The 18,392-nt window shown below is 41.1% G+C and overlaps 1 protein-coding gene across 3 annotated transcripts in view; it reads right to left on the bottom strand.

Annotated features, from left to right (window-relative positions):
* Positions 1–18,392, bottom strand: part of TULP4 (tubby like protein 4) — a 140,909-nt gene that overhangs the window by 95,329 nt on the left and 27,188 nt on the right. Inside the window, exon 1 of one of the 3 annotated variants that reach the window (XM_006093883.3) lies at positions 17,713–17,906. The exons of the other annotated variants lie outside the window; for them this stretch is intronic. The gene's annotated coding sequence lies outside the window, so the exon portion shown is untranslated. Of the gene's footprint in view, positions 1–17,712; positions 17,907–18,392 lie in introns of those variants that run through there. 3 annotated transcript variants of the gene reach the window in all.

Here is an 18,392-nt window from a genome sequence, read left to right as displayed (position 1 = left end):
AATGAGATTTTCTGGTTGGGGCTGTACATTAAACACATCCTGATGTCTACTCTGCAGCCGTGGCCGGCCGCTGTCTTAGATTTAACTCTATGGTTGGCAGGGTAGACGGAGGGGGGCTCTCGCCACCCTCAGGCAGGCCACCCTCAGTGCCCCTTTCTACAGATGGCAACAGACCCTGAACTCACTTTTCTTTTTAACTGAAGGAACTAAGATGACCTGTCTTTAATTACAGTTACTCCTTCCCCTGGGGACTTTTCCACAACCCACAAATATCCATGGAGTCCAAGGCTGTTCTAACTGGTTCCTAATGAGCTTCAATAGCTGCCTAGAGGCTAGTTTGAATTTGCCTCCCAAGACTGCCTTTTAAGGCAGGAATACTCTCAGCAACCACTCCTCATGTGGCCACTTACACAGCTAGGGAAATAACTATATACATGGAAATTTTACACCACCACTGCAAAGATAAATGGTGCTTAGTAATAATTATATGTCTTTATAATGATTATCTATCTATCTATCTATCTATCTACCTAGTATTACCATTCTCAAAACATGCTAGTGAGATAATAACTAAAGACATGCATGCATGGTTATGCCCAAGCTTATTCCAAAGATGCATTCTTACTACAAGTGTGTCAGGATCAAATCATTTTTCCATTGACTTGCACTATAAATTTTAGAGATGCATTCCATAGAAAAGCTGTCTTATTCAGAAGAGCACCAGCCCCTTTAGATGTAGTGCCCTGAAGCACTGTACAGACTCACATGGCAAGGGTCTTCTCTATTTGTGGTAGAGCTATTTTTCTGTTTAATTCATCATGCATAGTAAACAACAAACTTCTAGACTCCGATTTCTACCTCACCTGCAGTACCCAGCAGTACTTCTTTTAATTAAGTGCTTAACAAGGCACTACGTATGCTACAGAGCCCCCAACAGTCTTCTAAGAAAAAGGGAAATAATAAATACTGCCTGAATGAGGTTCTCTCGGAACCCTGGGTAAACACCAACCACTCAGAATCTGGGTCCCCTGACTGCCTAGGCTGACAGTCACTGTAGCCCGTTGAGTAAAATAATTCAAAGAGGAAGCCGTGTGTCCACGGCTGTGCTGAGAGAACAGAAAAGAGGCGCACTGTCAGGGAAAGTTACTCCCTCTTTACTTTCTTCGCATGGTTTCAATAGCCAGTTCTGAGAACATGCTCACTTAGTTATCTGTACAGAGAAAGGAGGGTGTAGGCTGTAAGACAAACAGCTGGATTACTGGTTTACAAGGGAGTGGGATACTTCTAAGAGTGCATCTACACCTGACACTTAGGTGGTGAAACAGCTCACTGGTATCAGAAGTTATGTGCCTTAATTTAAAAAGGAGGACATTCCACTTATCAAAGTGACAAAAACTGAAAACCATGATAATTCCCAATGTCACGTAGGGCACAGAGAAATGAGAGACCAATTTGGTGATATAATTCAAAAGACGTAAAATGTTGTAAACCATTTAGTTTTCATTATTGATTTCAAAGAGGAAGGGAGAGGGAGAGGGAGATAGAAACATCAATGATGAGGGAGAATCATTGATCAGCTGCCTCCTGCAAGATCTGAGGCAGCCCCCAACTAGGAGTCAAGCCCAGAACCTGGGCACATGCCCTGTTGGGGAACCGAACTGTGACCTTCTGGTTCATAGGTTGATATTCAACCACTGAGCCACACCAGCCAGGTGCAAACCTTTTGATTTAGCAAATCTGCTTCTGGAAATATATAAGAAAATAATCCTGGATTGTCCAAAGATTTAGGAGGATTTCCACCACAGTGTTTTTGTAAGGAAAAATCTGAAGTAACTTTTATGTCCAAAATAGGATATTGGTTCAGTAAATATTGGCACAGCCATAAAACACAATACTATGTATTACAGAAGACTATAGGGTGACATGGTAACATGTTCTTAATAACTTAAGTAAAAAGTGAAATTACAGGTCACACTTCCAGGATATAACTACTATATAACTAGATCTTGGATAGATCACAACAATCTTTGCTGGATTTGCAGAAAAGTATGAGAAATATCAAGAAGGAAACATGACACACACATAAACTCTTCTTAGATCCATAACAGGAGTGAGTCACAGGGAAAAAAACTGGAGGTATCCGAAGGCTAATACAAAGAATTACACGTACCAGAACACAGGTCAATAAGCTAAAACCTCTGTGGGGACCAGACCTAGCCTAGGGAAACCTGAACTGTGGCTGAGGACCTGTAGCAGGCTCAGTGTGGGCAAGACTGAGAGATAAATGCTTGAGGAGGACCAAGACGTTGCAGCCCCTAGAGTTTATCTCCAGGAGCTCACCAGATCCTCGCAGTAAATACTGAAGAATGATCCCCTTGCTTCCAGCAGGAGAAGGTGAAAAGGAGTAATTTTGAAATACACTAGAGCAGCGGTTCTCAACCTGGGGGTCGAACGACCCTTTCACAGGGGTCGCCTAAGACCATCGGAAAACATATATAATTACATATTGTTTTTGTGATTAATCACTATGCTTTAATTATGTTCAATTAGTAACAATGAAAATACATCCTGCATATCAGATATTTACATGATGATTCATAACAGTAGCAAAATTACAGTTATGAAGTGTAGCAACGAAAATAATTTTATGGTTGGGGGTCACCACAACATGAGGAACTGTATTAAAGGGTCGCGGCATTAGGAAGGTTGAGAACCACTGCACTAGAGCATTCTGTTCTTTTCAACAAGGCCTGCCCTCAGTAAAAGCTATTGAAACAGAGCCTGACTGACCTGGGGGGAGAGAATGCCCAACTCCAGCCCACTCTAGCCAACTTGTCATACCTAAGAGGGTGTGGGAGAAACTGAGAAAAATACTTGAAGACAGTTCAGAGGCAAAGTGCACTAAAAGACTGAGACCCCAAGTTCTGGGGGTATTATGTAAAGCATGATAATTACGGTTAATGGCACTATGATATCCTTGACAGTTGCTAAAACAAAAAAGAAATGGCAATTATGTGAGGTGATTGAGGCATTAACTAGCCTCCCCCCCTCCGCAAAAAAATAGAAACTACCATACGGTCCAGCAAGTCCACTTATGGGTATATAACCAAAGCACTGAAAGCACGATCTTGAAGAGATATTTGCGTACCCATGTCCATAGCAGCACTCTTCACAAAGCCTAGAGGTGGAAGCACCAAAGTGTCCATCACCAGATAAATGGATAAAGAAAATGAGCTGTATACAACAAAGGCATATTATTTGGCCTTAAAAAGGAAATTTTGACAAATACTACAACCTGTGTGCTTCCATTTATATGAGGAACCTAGAGTAGTCAAATTCATAGGAACAAAAAGTAGAATGGTGATTTCCAAGAACTGGGAAAGGTAGGAATGGTGAGTTATTGCTTAATGGTGAGTAATTGCTTATCAGTTTTGCAAGATAAAAACTTCTGGAGATTGGTTGAACAACAGTGTGAATATACTTAACTCTACAGAACTGTACACTTAGAAATAGTTAAGATGGCAAGATTTATGTTTTGCACTTTTCACCTCAATACAAAAATGTGTACACACACACACACACACACACACACACACTCATAGGGCTGCAGAAGGCTTCCCTTCCCCCGACACCTTATCACCACATCACTAAAAGCCTACTTACAGCAGTTCCTTTTAATCAGTACATCATGTCCAGCTATCAAGGAAAATATTACAAGGCACGTTAAAAGGCAGAAAACACAGTTTGAAGAGCCACAGCAAGCATCATAACCAGACTCGGAAATGGCAGGGATGTTGGAATTATCAGACCAGGAATTTAAAGCAGCTATGTTTAATATCGTAAGGGCTCTCATGGATAAAGTAGACAGCATGCAAGAACGTATGGAAATTCTAGGGGAAAATGCTGTAATAACTAAGGAATGCCTCTGACGGGTTTATTAGGAGTCTGGACATGACTGAGGAAAGAATCTGAGCTTGAGGAGATCTCTCATAGAAAACTCCAAAACTGAAAAGCAAACCGAAAAATATTTATGCTTTTACAAAATATCCAAGTACCGTGGCGCAACTACAAAAGGCATTAACATACACACAATAAGAATACTAGAAGAAGAAAGAACAGAAGAATTATTTGAAACAAGAAAGACTGAATTTTCCCACAAACTAATGTCAGATACCAAGACACACATTCAGGACACCCCGAGAACACCACGTAGGAGAAATGCTCCCCCTCCCAAAACACACCTATTCAGCATTGTCAAAATGAGAAAAATTCTGAAAGAAGCCAGGGTGAAAGTAACAACTTTCCTGTAAAGGAAGGGCGATAAGAATTACATCTGACTTCCCAGAAACCATGCCAGCAAGAAAGTGGAGTAAAATACTTAAAGTGTTGAGAGAACAAACCACCCACCTAGAATTCTGTACCCTGCAAAAATGAAAGACAAAGAATTTTTCACCCAAATAAGAACTGAGAAAGGTTGTTGCCACTAGATATACCTTGCAAAAATGTTAAAAGAAGTTCTAGAGAGAAGGAGAATAATGTAGGTCAGAAACTCAGACCTACAAAAATAAAGCGCATTGAAGAAGGAATGAGTAAAGGTAAAATAAAAACATGTATTTGTGTGTATGTTTGATTTTTTCTTTATTTTCCATAACCATTAATCCCCCACATACCCTCTTCCGCCCTCACTCTTCCCAACAATCACCATTGTTGTCCATGAGTTCTTTTTTTCTTTTTTTTTTTACTCAATATCCCTACCCTCCAATATCACTCCCATCAGAGCTAACAGTTTGTTTAAAATACTAACACCAACAATGTACTCAATAATACACACACACACACACACACACACACACACAATGTATGCTTATTTACAAGTGGAAAAAAAATAAAAGCAATGAGGAAAGGGACAAGAGGTAGGAATTATGATTATTTTGTTATTATAAGGTACTTAAACTATCTATGAAGCAGATGTCTCGCATGAAGCAGACCTTAAAACCTAAGATAATGTTAAGCATGAAAATAAAATCATCCCACAAAGAACACATCAAGTACAGATATTTTACAGATAAATTCAACCAACATTCAAGAAACAGATTATTGCAGAATTACACTAACTCATCCAGAGGGGAAAAAGTGGTAACACCCACAACTAATTTCATGAGGCCATTATATACCTTGATATTTAAATCAGATATGGAGAGTGTAAAAATGAAAAATTAAAGGGAATATCACCCATGAATAGGATACAAACATCTTAAACAGAGCATTAGCCCCCCCAATAGTATATGAAGGAAATACTAGATTGTGACCCAATCGGGTTCGCCACAGTCACTGAGTTCATACACCATCGAGGGACACCTCCTCAGCCTGGCACTCAGCGCCCTTCACAGCACGGCCACCCTATCTGTATGACCTATCGTACACTTCTGTTCTCTAAAAATTATGTTCCTTGCAAGGTCTAATTTCTCCTTATACACCAAGCTCCAAGTTTACTCTGCTGACTACAAAGGTCATCCCCAAGCCCCCAATTTTTAAAAACTATTTTTATTGATTTTTTACAGAGAGGAAGGGAGAGGGATAGAGAGTCAGAAACATCCATGAGAGAGAAACATCAATCAGCTGCCTTCTGCACACCCGCCACTGGGGATGTACCCGCAACCAAGGTACATGCCCTTGACCGGAATCGAACCTGGGACCCCTCAGTCCACAGGCCGACGCTCTATCCACTGAGCCAAACTGGTCAGGGCCCCAAAGCCCCAATTTTAGCCACCTTTCCTGATGCATCTTCAAAACCACCTGCTCCAAACATCCTTCCCAGCTTCTCCCTACTGGGTGTGGATTTGTCGTCTTCCATCTTCACAGTACTGTATATTCTTTTATTTTTCGTGAGTTGCTCATTAATTCTCCATCATATTATAGGTATTTGAGCCCTTATATTCCCTGCTAGCCTGGTAGTTACTTAAGGGTAAGAACTTTTAAAATACCTCAAGGTATTCAATAAATGTATGCTCAATCGAATAAAAGTGTTTTCATTTTGTACATAGTGTTAAAAACCTTTTCCCTACGAACAAATGATCCTATGTAAGAATAAAAATGCTTCCCCAAGGATATTATACATTATATTCTTTTATAGGCCAATAAACTACAGGAAATCTTTCCACTGCCACAGGCAGATAAACAGACTCATGCACTCATAACTCTGGTCACACAAATGCTAGACAGAGTTTAATACAACTTCATTCACCCTGTAGTTTGAATTCAGGTCTATCTGAATCTCAAACCTGTATACCCCAAATGCCTTCCCTGAGATTTTTTTGTCCTTTCCTATAACATTGTGAACCTTCTGAGAGCAGGAAATATGCCTTAATCACTGAATCTTCACACCTAGGAAAGAATTCAGTATTTTCTGAATAAATAGCAATTAAATGTAGGAAGAAGCCCAATATGCTAACTCCTCCCCAAACCATCACTGTATGTCCTCATGAAATAGAGATGACCCTGAATGGTAAACTATAGTTTCTATTACATCCACTATCTTCTAATTAAGAAGGAAATTGCTTATTTTGGAATTTTTCCCATTAAAAGAGCTGAAAATCTGGGGCTCTCAGAGGCTAAGTTTCCATCATCTAAAACACTGTAGTCTTGGATGACAGTAAATACATAAATTGAAATTATGTAATAAAATTTGTCTTGAAATTAACCATAAGACAGAGTTGCAAATAACTAAAATATCCCCCCAAGCTCCTGTCAATGACCCCTTTGCAGTGCTCAGGTGATCTCACCATGCTGACGTTTACTAGAAATACCAGTAATACAGGATCTTTTCACAGATGCATGGCAATGCAGGAAATTCAAACTGGTTAAGTTTAGGTTAGTGAAGAAATTACCTTCTTGGTCATGGCTACAGAGGAAATACAAAATATAAACAGCTTCCTTTACAAAAAAAGAAAACACACACACACTTAGAAACAGCTATCAGAGAAAAGTAAAAGATGTGGCAAACAACTGTGCATTAGTTCCACTACTACATTCCACTTCCCTATAAATTATTGTATCTGTACAAAAGCAGGCATAATTTATTATAGTCAATCTGAATGTTAATGTCTGCTAGATCATTACTTAAAACTTTTAAAGCTTACTTTAATACTAACATAAATTTCAGTATTTTTTTTAACTTATAACTTTAAGTTCTTTCCAAAGAACTAAATTGAATTATATTGTAATAGATAATGGCAGTTTGATATTTTTCTTAATCTTTTACAGTAAAATATTTTCATGAGTGCCTATATATTGTTCAACCAAAATGAAAACAAAACACCAATTTACATCATGATGAGTAAATGTTTTCACATCTGCTGCCATCTTTTTTACTTGCAAAAAGTATCCCCTGGCATTTCCAGGTCTTTCATACAGAAAGGGCTCAAACGGATAGCTGAAATGCAGCCAGCAACGGCACTGACAACAGTCCTGGGTATGGCCCAGCCTGAGCTGGGTGCTATGGGAGGGGTAACTTCCATTGATTCCTTTCTGGTTCTGATGGTAAGCAGGAGTCCCTGACCCACGGCCAGCAGACAGACAAGCCGACACAGAGAGCACGCCCAACTGTCTCCCTAGGTCATGCACTGGGGCAGACAGCAGGGCAGGGAGCAGGGGACATCTTTCCAATTCTGAACACGTGTTTGGGGCCAGAGAAGCAGTTGTGAGGTAGTCAATAATCCACACACAGAGAGCATCCAGCTCGGTGGGCAGCACTGGCAGGCATGCCCGGCACTGAATGAATGAGAAACCCTGGGCTGTAAAGGAAAGGCAGCAGGAAATCAGGTAGGAATCACCTTTTCAATCAGACGGAGAGAGCAGGATACAGAAATCTGTATCATAAAGAACCAGCAAAAATATTTTCCCACGTCACCAAAACTCTCACATAATGACCATAATACCTTTTTTGGACAGAAATATTTTCATTTCCTCATGACAATGGCATTACATGCTTAATCAAGCAACAATAAAAGAATATTATAAAACAGTTACCTAGAAGCCAGCCCAAGGCTAGATAATATAGTTAATAAAAAAAATATTACATCAGGCCCCTGAACTTAAAACAGTTCATAATCTACCCCTGGAAGCAAACTCACAGCACTGAGAATAGTACCTAGTATATAATGAGCGATGGATCAGACGTGAGGAATTCTGGCTGATGGATGAACAAACGGCACAGCAAAACTGACTTTAAGATGACCCTCATTCCTGGTGGCTCATTTCCTCAGTAATATTTGCATACTCTGCTCACACTTTAGAGCTCATAATCAGTGGGTTGTGGTGCCTTTGTTCCAGAAGGGATCTGTTTACTTCTGTCGAGCCCGTGGGTGTCTCTGAGCAGAAGCACTGAGATGAGTTTCTCAGCTTGAGGTTTTCCAGATCATGCAGGTAAGCACAAATTCAAAACCCAAACCCACGACTATCAAAAGAGACGTTTTATTTAAAGCTAAGAAGCCTCCTCCCTTTGCTATTGGACGTTCTCTCCCACTCTAGGCCCTAACCCTTCAGAGAGCTGCAGATGAAACCGTTTCCTTGAAATCTAGGTCCCTAGGATCAGCAGAGGTTCCCTCCATGTCAGCTCCCTCTTTCTCTCTCAGAAATGCTCACTCCTCTTTCCTTGTGGGTTCCTCACTTTCTTGCAATAAAGATGGTCAAAGGATGTTTATTTTATCTTCTCCAATATTTCTACTGGAAGTGTTTATAACAGGAGGGTTTCTAAAATATCTGGTCAACTTCATTTCCAGGAGGGCTCCATACTCTATCACCTCACCTTCAGATGTGGGGTCAGAAATCATCCCAAAGGTGAGCAAGCACTGAACTCAGGTAAGCAGTCAGATCAGGGGAGACCCAAAGCATGTGAGGGAAATACAAGCAGCCAACACGAGAGCCAGGCTGGACTGGCTGGACAGAAGGACAATCCTGAGGAGAGTCTTTCCTTTAATAGATGGTGCTCCCATCAGTTAAAGAAGATAATTCAGGAATATATTAACTTACCAAAAAAGTCATGACAAGCACACAGATTCAAAGTGAAGTCAAATTCAAGAAAGAGATATGGCATAGGAAACCCCATGTACAGAAAACGAGATGAATGAAATGGGTGTTCCATTAGTGGAAACAAATGATCGGTTGTGCTAAGCTACTGTGAAATCATAAGATTCAGAGGACAAGCCAAATCTTGTCACGTTCTACATCGCAGAGCTGTTTTCCACAAGAATTTGGTTATACAGATGGGGGAATAAGTGGACCATCACCAAGGGCTTGGAAATGCTTATTATTCTGATTCAATTACTACTGAATGTAGCCAGGCATAGTGCTTCAAGATTTTTTTTTAATTTCCTTTCACTGTAACAATAACCATATGTGGAAGCTGGTTACAAATTAGCAAAATGAAGTGAAAGAAACTAGATAAGGACATACTCACACCACTCAGTACCTCTTAGCACTTCCAGTTGCACATCTCTGTAGATTTTCATATACTAACATAATGTCCTGTATATGAAATTGCTAAAAGAATTTAAAATTGAGATAGGATTAACATGAAATGGGGTTCATCAAGGAAGGTGTCTATATCCTTGTGGGATCCAGATGCCTGCTTCTAACAGGTGTTGTTAAAATAACACTAACAAGAATGAAAATTCAATTAATTCATAGTACTGATGAGTAATTGTACAAATAAAAATGAGAAAATGAACTATAGAATTTAAATCTCCACTGTGCGTCTGATCAGTGGAGTAACCCTTCTTCCCAGAAAATGGTGTTACTTCAAATAAAAGAGTAGACAATGGGTAGCAGGAAAAAGGATAATGATCCCACTCTTCCCTTAAACCACATTTCAATTAAGTGCTATACTCATAGCTGGAATTAATGAACACGAGACGTGGGTTCAGGCAATGATTTATATCACCCAGGTTCTCAGAAGGGATTCAGTCATTTATCAAAAGGTTAGCTTTTGGAAGAAAAAATCAATTATGTTTCCTTCAAGTTCTTATACTACATCAAGGTCTTAAAATAGTATTCGTGTACCTAAATTTAGAGATATTCAGCATGACCCTGGACTAAACAAGTAAGAAAAATCAACTGAAGTTAGTGGTTAAAGAGGTTGTGGTGCCAACAAGCATAAACTGAAACCAAGTACTTAATGAATAATGAGTACATACTGTTTTTTTAATTAATCTATTAAAAACATAACTCTTTCCAGAAAGAATTTAAAGCACTTTATAAGAAGTGCACACAGCGCTGGCCAGGTGGGTCAATTGGAGTGTCGTCCTGTACAACAAAAAGGTTGTGGGGTCGATTCCCCATTGGGGCACATACCTAGGTTGTGGGTTTAATCTCTAGTCAGGGTGCATATGGGAGGCAACCAATTGGTGTTTCTCTCTCCCTCTTCCTCTCTCTGAAATCAACATACCCTCGGGTGAGGATTAAAAAATAAAAAAATAGCCCTAACCGGTTTGGCTCAGTGGATAGAGTGTCGGCCTGAGGACTGAAGGGTCCCAGGTTCGATTCCGGTCAAGGGCATGTACCTTGGTTGCAGGCACATTCCCAGTAGGGGGTGTGCAGGAGGCAGCTGATCGATGTTTCTCTCTCATTGATGTTTCTGACTCTCTATTCCTCTCCCTTTCTCTCTGTAAAAAAAATCAATAAAATATATTTTTTAAAAAATAAAAAATAATGAAAGTGCATACAAAGTAAAATAATATTACTTATCACCTTATAAAAAGAAAAACAGTTACGAAAAAAGAGACAGCAAAAATATTAACACTAAACACAAAATCTTGGCCAGAAGTATGCTTGCAATTAGGGGGAAAGGAGACACAGGATGTCTTACAGAAATCTTATGATCAGAAATGAGGAAACTGCCTAGTTATTCAGGAAAGACGAGTGTTTTCCCTACTATTAAATTCTGAAAAGATTTCAACATTGCAGCACTACAGAGGGCCATCAGATGATGGAAATGATGTCTATGACAATCTCACATGAATGTACAATAGGACTTACCCTTATTTCCTATAGCAAACATGAATAGAATTTAACATTAAAGGGTAATTCAGTAAAAGTGATTTCTTGAGGCTTGGAGAATATGGTCCAAAATGTGCGATGCATCAGAGAGGTGTCTTTCCCATTCTTCCTAAAAAGCATGACTTTCAATCAAACTAGTCAGCAAACAAGGTAAGGGCCATACAGCATGCACCAGTCTCCCTGTCTCCCTCTACTTACCTGTGAAATGTTGTCACCTGTCCCTGTCATTCCTCTGGAGTGACAGAAAGATAAAAACCAGGATGGGAAAGAAGACCTCACTATTTAGGCTAGTTCTGTACATAAGGAAATTAAGGCAGGACTTCAACTTAGAAGTCCAACGTCTAGGAGTCCAAAGTCTGAATTACCTCTGATACCAGTAAAATGCAAGGAAACAAATGAGATTCTGATTTTTTCTCCTTCTGCCTTTTTGAATATCCTTCCCAGAACATTCCCAAGCTGAGGCAGCTCTACCTGGCGCCAGGTGATAGCCCATTTCCTTCCTAGTCATTTACTCAAAGCATAGGGAGCAAAAGAACTAAAAGTTGCTTTTTTTTCTCAGATTTAATATATATCTGCTATACCAGTGATGGCGAACCTTTTGAGCTCGGCGTGTCAGCATTTTGAAAAACCCTAACTTAACTCTGGTGCCGTGTCACATATAGAAATTTTTTGATATTTGCAACCACAGTAAAACAAAGACTTATATTTTTGATATTTATTTTATATATTTAAATGCCATTTAACAAAGAAAAATCAACCAAAAAAATGAGTTCGCATGTCACCTCTGACACGCGTGTCATAGGTTCGCCATCACTGTCCTATACTGTTTCTTTTCAAATAAAATATTTTAAATATAAAAACCAATTATTGATCCATACATCTGTCCATCTATTCATTCAGTGAACAAACATTGACTGCCATACATCCTAGCCTCTGTGCTAAGCAGTGAAAAACTAGGAATGAAATACACTCTTGACTTTCTAATTTAGATGATAAATGACAGTGTTTCTCTCTCCCAATTTAAACAGTTAAAATGTGCACTGCACGATAAGAGTGCACCTTTCAAGTGTCATTAGAATGTGAGATTATCTCCTGCTAACCTAAAGATGGCTCGGGGCCTCAAATACAAAATCGTATCTTCCATTAATCACCCGACGATGGACGATGGCCACCTGCCTAAGGACAGCCGGGCTTTCAGCTCTGTCCTCGCACCAGCAGGGACTGTGCCAACAGCTTTCGTAGCTACAGAGGCACCGAGGAAGCCACCTAAGGGGGAAATCAAATTGTGCAGGGCCTCCTCCTGGCCATGGTTTTCTCTTTGGTGCAGAGAGGTTTTTAATTTCGCTGAAGAATGTCTCTAAGAAACTAATTTCCATAATAAAAATATAATGCACAAACAGTCACTTATTCCAAAAAGCTAAGAAAATAAATTCCTGGTGAAGAAAAGATGACTTTATTTTCTTATTTATTTTAATATATCTTTTTATTGATTTCAGAGAGGAAGAGAGAGAGGGAAACATCAACGATGAGAGAGAATCATTGATCAGCTGCCTCCTGCACGCCCCCTACTGGGATCAAGCCTGCAACCTGAGCATGTGCCCTTGACTGGAATCGAACCCGGGACCTTCCAGTCAGCAGGCCGACGCTCTAGCCACTGAGCCAAACCAGCTAGGGCGAAAAGATGATTTTAAATAACCAAGGAGGATAAGGTAATAAATGACCAGTGGAAACTATAAAAAATAAAAAAGAAATTCCAAAAAAAAAAGGATACAATGGCATAAAAGTATAGTACTGTGCACTTGGCATGGCTTCAATTATTCATTTTATAATATACAAGGTTTCCTTCTTTTATTTTATTTATTTTTAAAAATATTTTATTGATTTTTTACAGAGAGGAAGGGAGAGGGATAGAGAGTTAGAAACATCGATGAGAGAGAAACATCGATCAGCTACCTCCTGCACACCCCCTACTGGGGATGTGCCCGCAACCAAGGTACATGCCCTTGACCGGAATCAAACCCGGGACCCTTCAGTCAACAGGCCGATGCTCTATCCACTGAGCAAAACAGGTTAGGGCAGGTTTCCTTCTTTTAAATGCATTCATATTACATTAGACTTGCTACCACAAGATTAATGTTATACTACAGTTCTAATTAAAATTCACACTGAGGCCTACCTCTCAACAACAAATATTCAAGTTGAGAAATAAAAGTAAATGAAAGAATATGTAAGAAAAATATGCCATTTTCTCACTTACTAAATTATCAAATTTGATTCCCCAGTTACTGAGAAAGTCAAACCCTTACATCTACCATCCTGCTTATCCACATGATCAATGCCTCACATCTATACTGGTCGTAAAGAAGCATCACCTAATTGCACAGCACCATCTGAAATAACAGTCCTATGGTCTAGGGCCATGGCTGGCAAACCGTGGCTCGCCACATGCGGCTCTTTGGCCCCCTTCAGTGTGGCTCTTCCACAAAATACCACATGCAGGCGCGCACGTACAGTGCGATTGAAACTTCGTGGCCCATGCGCAGAAGTCGGTATGTTGTGGAAGAGCCGGTATTTTGTGGAAGAGCCACGCTGAAGGGGCCAAAAGAGCCACATGTGGCTCGCGAGGCACGGTTTGCCGAGCCGCACTTTGCCGACCACTGGTCTAGGGGTACAACTTTCTAGGGAGAGACGTTCACAGCTAAATTCCAAGCCAAGCAAGTATCAAGTGTTCACAGCTGCATGCTGCATCTGAGAACCTTCTGGACGAATGAATAGGTCTGCTTATGTCTCAGCAAGATCATAGGGGGACCCACACCATTCTAAGGGTGGGAAAGGAGACAGGCCAAGGATACTGTCCCGGTTATGCTAGTGCCAAATGACTGAGCTGGGAGAGGGAGAGTCTCCACTTTGTTTTCAACAGAATTATCTGAAATTAACACTAATGAAGTCATTTGAAACTAAGTTTTGTACCATTTAAGCCATGTGTTAAAGATGTTCCTTATGCCCGGCTGGTTGAGCCATTGACCTATGAACCAGGAAGTCACCGTTCAATTCTAGGTCAGGGCACATGCCCAGGTTGCAGTCTTGATCCCTGGTGTGGGGCGTACAGGAGGCAGCTGATCAATGATTCTCTCTCATCATTGATGTTTCTCTCTCTCTCTCTCCCCCCCTTCTTCTCTCTCTAAAGTCAGTCAATATATCTACATTAATAAAAGAGAAAGATGCAAATTGACCGTACCTTTGTGACACCCACCAGCCAATCAGGAGTGAGTATGCAAATGAACCCAACAAAGCTGGCAGGTTGATTTGCGTACGCAGGCGGGACGCTTGCGTCATTACCATGGCGACAATGCAGGCACCCCAGCCGCTCTAGGCCTCTGGTCAGCATGGGAAGGCAGAAAGGCGGCTCCGGCCAGAGCGAAGGCAGTGCCAGCAGCCAGGGGAATGAAGGCCCATTCTTGCAGGAATCTTCGTGCATCGGGCCTCTAGTATATATATAAAGATGCTCCTCATGGATGCAAATAGAATATCATATACTTAGGCTAGGAAGTATTTTCTAAACATATTAGTACCCACTCTATGATTTTATTCCCATGACACTGAGATCAGAATATAACAGAGAAAGGAAAAGAACACATCTTTCTACCATACCTGGGTTAAATCATGTTTATATGTAAATTAACAGTATCTTTAAAAAGTTTCAACTAGATAGTAGAAAACATATACAAGATTTAAATTCTAAACAATTATTAATTTTTCTACATTATCAAAATCCATGTCCAGTCTTCTGCCCTCTACCCCCCCCCCCCCCCCCAGTCTAAGAAAAGCTAACCTCACCACACGATTCCCTAACACAGATTCTATGATCTATCTCCTCACTTTCACCAGTCCTGGTATGGTGCCCTCCACAAGTATTTGTTCAACTAGCTGTTTAAAAAGGGCGGGGGGCAGGGGGGAGAGAAGTCAGCCCTGGCTGGTGTGACTCAGTTGGTTGGAGTGTCATCTCTGCACCGGAAGGTCAAGGGTTTGAGTCCCGGTCAGGGCACATACCTAGGTTGCAGGTGTGATGCCCAGTCAAGGTGGTATAGGAAGCAACCGATTGATGTTTCTCTCTCACATCAATGTGTCTCTTTTTCTCTCTCTCACTCTCTCTCTCTCCCCGTCCCTCTAAAAAAAGGGGGGGGGGTGAGAATAAAATATAAATTAAGAATCTGAATCAAATAAATACTTGCTGGCTTCTATTAGAAAACAAAATAAAGTAATAAAACAGGTAAAACGATCAAGAAGAAAAAGTCTTACTGTCAGAGCAACTGTTCTTCTAAACTGATGATATAAAATTTTCTTAAATAAAATCAGACAAAAAGTTATCAACGTAAAATCCTAGGAAAGAGCTAAGCATATGACTTTAAAATTAAGCAATTCAATCCACTCAAATCAACACAAGCATAACCACCATCTTTTAGTTTCAATAAAAAACATCTTTTGAAAAGTGCTGGATCATTTCACATTTAAAGCAAGGGGCCAAAAAAACAATATTTTATTCCACATTTCCCCTCTAAATTCTCGAAAACGTACTATACGAAAACCACTGAAGAAAAATGTCAGGTGCTGGACTTGGTTGTTTCTTTATGAAGCTATAATGTCAATACAGCTCACTATCCTCTACACTAAGATTGGACACCTTATAGAGCTCAAAGGAGCCGTGCTGTGAAAACAGACACTACCCTTTCAATACTTCATTTAAAGCAAATGCAGTGCAGTCCACTTGATTGACCATCAGCAGCTTTAAGATCCCCTGAAGCTCTGTCACTCCATGCCTGGGATGATGAATTAAGCACGAGAGACAGGGAGCCCACACCTGCTTCTGCCTCTGCCTCTTGCTGAGAAGGACCAACACAAAGTAGGGTCCCAGCATCAAAGGGAGTGGGGAGCTCCAGAAAGTAGTGGGGAGGGCTGAAAGGATGGTCTGAGTGAAGAAAGCAGAATTTGAGGTGGCCCAGAAAGACCACAGATGTTACTGCTGCCAGAAAAAGAAAGGGGACCTTTCTGGAACCCAAAGGCCTGGTCCTGTTGCAGGAAACAGTGGGTAATTTCAGAATATCTGCTTCGCTGAAGCAAACACTCCACAGCCTGAGAAGCATCCGAGGTGACCTGGTATCAGTTCTGTATTCAAGATGTAGAGCAACAGCTTCCACACAAAAGCCAAAAGTTATTCTCCAGGCCACCAGAAAGTCACAAGCCTAGTGTGAACCAACACAAGATCCTGCACAACCCACACTGAGCTCTCCCACAGCTGGAAAAGCAACAGAGAGCAGGGAGGAGGAGTTGTGCTTGCCTCCATAGCCAAGGCCAATCCTTGCTCCTGCTGGCCCTAGTACAAACTTCCCCGACCAATCCGCACACTACACGGTTACGTGTTTAAGTGGACTGTTCATAGCTGTGACTAAACAATTCTAAAGAAGTAATGTCATAAGCATTGTCAGTGCTCCACAGGCTAGTCCATAAAAGTCATTTTAATCCACAATGTACTTGGGCTCTAACCCCAACAGTATGTTCCCCAATACTCTTCAGTGTCTAAGAACAAATCGAATTTCCCTGACCTCCCTGACTGCGGGTTGTTCTAGGTGACATTCAGGACCGGAAAAGCCAGGGAAAGGATATTTGTAGGTTCTAGTAACTTGGGCCCTCTCTATTGCTAAGAGAAACCCCTCAATACTTTTGCAGAGAAAGTGCTGCTTTACACCCATCACTTCCAGTTATTCCAAGTTGTAAAATAAAGATTGCTGTGGGAAGGGGATCCTACGGCACGAGTTTTGCAGTGTGGGCCCATCTTTATGGATTTACTGTTACCTGTCTAAATTAATTAGGGTCCTGTTTACACTCCCACTGTCAACTAAGAACATGCTGTTGCTGTTGTTTAGAAGAAAGGTCTCCCTAGTTCACTACAGCTGTCACTCCTGCTCAGTGAGAGATAATGAGCTCCAATCTGGAAGGTGTGGATGGCTTCTCCTATATCTCATAGCAGGGGCCCACCTTCATTCAATACCTTCACAGAATGACAGTTCTTTGGAAGTCGCAGAGTCCTAAGTAAGCTAATAATTGACTGTCCTCCACAACTGAACTACAAACAAGATCTTAATTTGCTAACAGTAATTGCCTGTTTATTAAAATTAGCACAAACTCCATCATTTTGCTTACTACAGAAATTCTCATGAGGCACATTTCCTTGAATGCCCATCATGAGAGAACTGGTCACTGAAGAAAGTAAAAGAATTTGCCATTAAAGTAGAGAGACATCCAAGGTGGCCTAGAAGAGTCGCTAGGGACAGTGGCAGAGCTGAGAGGGACAGGGCAGGCATCAAGAAGCAGCTAAAGCCTGGCCAGAGCGGTTCAAGTGGTTGAGTGTCATCCTTTGCGTGGAAAGATTGCAGATTCGATTCCCAATCAGGGCACATACCTGAGTTGCGAGTTCGATCCTGGTCAGGGCACTACGGAAGGCAACCAATCGATTGATCGATCGATCGATCAATGTTCCTCTCTCACATCAATCGATGTTCCTCTCTCACATTGATGTTTCTTTCTCTCTCTCTCTCTCTTAAGCATGTCCTCAGTGAGGATTTAAAAAAAAATAAAGAGCTACAGAAAGTCGTGACTGACCTTTCAGATGTCTTGACTTGGTGGTGTTCAATTTGTAAATCCGAGCCAAGAGAATCAGTGGGTGAGAGTTGGATTGGGGCTTTAAAAGTCACCTTATCCAATAGCTTTTCACAGGCAGGGACATGGCCAACACACTCAGGCTCAGCCCCTCACATGGGTGACATTCCCCTGCCTGGATCCTTTCCACCATCCACAAAAACGCCAGCATCACCATGGCTTGGGCAGCAGTAGTCTCACAAGGCTCCGGTTCTGTGGTGCATGAGGAAAAAGGCTAAGCTGCAGAGTGGAGTCACCAAAATTGCAGATGTAAGTGTCCCAGGACTCTTGTAGTCTGTGTTCCAGAGGTGGCAGACAGAACTCTACAAGCATTCCATAGCTTTGCAGTGGGCTAAGTCCCAGTCTACATAAGATTCAGCTCCTCTGGAACTCAAAACACATTTTCCAGCTGGAAAATGGTAGGTATATAATGCAGCCTACAGTTGAACCTGTATTTATTTCTTTCAACTCATACTTACTGAGCTCTAGTCTGCATGGAGCTTACATTCTAATGGGGGTGAGGGGGACAACAACAAAAGGGAAGAGATAAATAACGTTATTGCCGCTGGCGATAAGTGCTATGCGGAGGGGAAAGAAGAACCCTACGAGGGGTGGTGAGGGAAGGACCTCTGAGAAGGAAGGGA

Source organism: Myotis lucifugus, unplaced genomic scaffold (assembly GCF_000147115.1).
Source record: "Myotis lucifugus unplaced genomic scaffold, Myoluc2.0 scaffold_125, whole genome shotgun sequence".
Taxonomy (NCBI): Eukaryota; Metazoa; Chordata; class Mammalia; order Chiroptera; family Vespertilionidae; genus Myotis; species Myotis lucifugus.
The sequence above is the reverse complement of the archived record's forward strand: the minus strand, read 5'-3'. Positions and strand labels throughout refer to the sequence as shown.